The sequence below is a fragment of the Bufo bufo genome, unplaced genomic scaffold (genome assembly GCF_905171765.1).
Source record: "Bufo bufo unplaced genomic scaffold, aBufBuf1.1, whole genome shotgun sequence".
Taxonomy (NCBI): Eukaryota; Metazoa; Chordata; class Amphibia; order Anura; family Bufonidae; genus Bufo; species Bufo bufo.
This window is the reverse complement of record NW_024400791.1, coordinates 7,102-8,692: the sequence shown is the minus strand read 5'-3', so window position 1 is coordinate 8,692 and position 1,591 is coordinate 7,102.

Sequence of the window (1,591 nt, the reverse complement as noted above, 5' to 3'; positions counted from 1 at the left end):
TCTGTAGTATATATACAGTATACTGTCCTCTGTAGTATATATACAGTATACTGTCCTCTGTAGTATATATACAGTATACTGTCCTCTGTAGTGTATATACAGTATACCGTCCTCTGTAGTATATATACAGTATACTGTCCTCTGTAGTATATATATACAGTATACTGTCCTCTGTAGTATATATACAGTATACTGTCCTCTGTGGTGTATATACAGTATACTGTCCTCTGTAGTATATATACAGTATACTGTCCTCTGTAGTGTATATACAGTATACTGTCCTCTGTAGTTTATATATACAGTATACTGTCCTCTGTAGTATATATATACAGTATACTGTCCTCTGTAGTATATATACAGTATACTGGCCTCTGTAGTGTATATACAGTATACTGTCCTCTGTAGTGTATATACAGTATACTGTCCTCTGTAGTATATATATACAGTATACTGTCCTCTGTAGTATATATATACAGTATACTGTCCTCTGTAGTATATATACAGTATACTGGCCTCTGTAGTGTATATACAGTATACTGTCCTCTGTAGTGTATATACAGTATACTGTCCACTGTAGTATATATACAGTATACTGTCCTCTGTAGTATATATACAGTATACTGTCCTCTGTAGTATATATACAGTATACTGTCCTCTGTAGTATATATACAGTATACTGTCCTCTGTAGTATATATACAGTACATTGTCCTCTGTAGTATATATACAGTATACTGTCCTCTGTAGTATATATATACAGTATACTGTCCTCTGTAGTATATATACAGTATACTGTCCTCTGTAGTATATATATACAGTATACTGTCCTCTGTAGTATATATACAGTATACTGTCCTCTTCAGTGTTAATTACTTTACACAGTTTAGTGTCATCTGCAAAAAATGATATTTTACTATGCAAGCCTTCTACAAGATCATTAATAAATATATTGAAGAGAATAGGGCCCAATACTGACCCCTGAGGTACTCCACTAGTGACAGTGACCCAATCTGAGTGTGTACTGTTAATACCCACCCTCTGTTTTCTATCCCTCAGCCAGTTACTTACCCACATACAGACGTTTTCTCCCAGTCCGAGCATTCTCATTTTATATACTAACCTTTTATGTGGTACAGTGTCAAATGCTTTGGAGAAGTCCAGATACAGATGTAGCAGGGTTAGCACTCCAGCTCTTAACTCAAATCTCTTAACTCATCACGTTATCTTGAGACAAAAGCCATTGAAAAGCAATTGAAGGCGTTTGCTTAGATAAGATAATACAACTCAGAAATCTCAGAAAACAGGAGTGTTAACTCTACTCCATCCGTATATGACATCCATTGATTTGCCGCTGTCAAGTCTAGAACTTACCTCCTCATAGAAACTGATTAAATTACTCTGACATGACCGATCCCTCATGAAGCCATGCTGATATAAAGTTTTTTGCTTATTTTCGTTGAGGTACTCCAAGATAGCATCTTTTAGAAAACCTTCAAACAGTTTACCCATGACAGATGTTAAACTTACCAGCCTATAGTTTCCGGGCTCTGTTTTTGGACCCTTTTTGAATATTGGCCCCACATTTTCTATGCG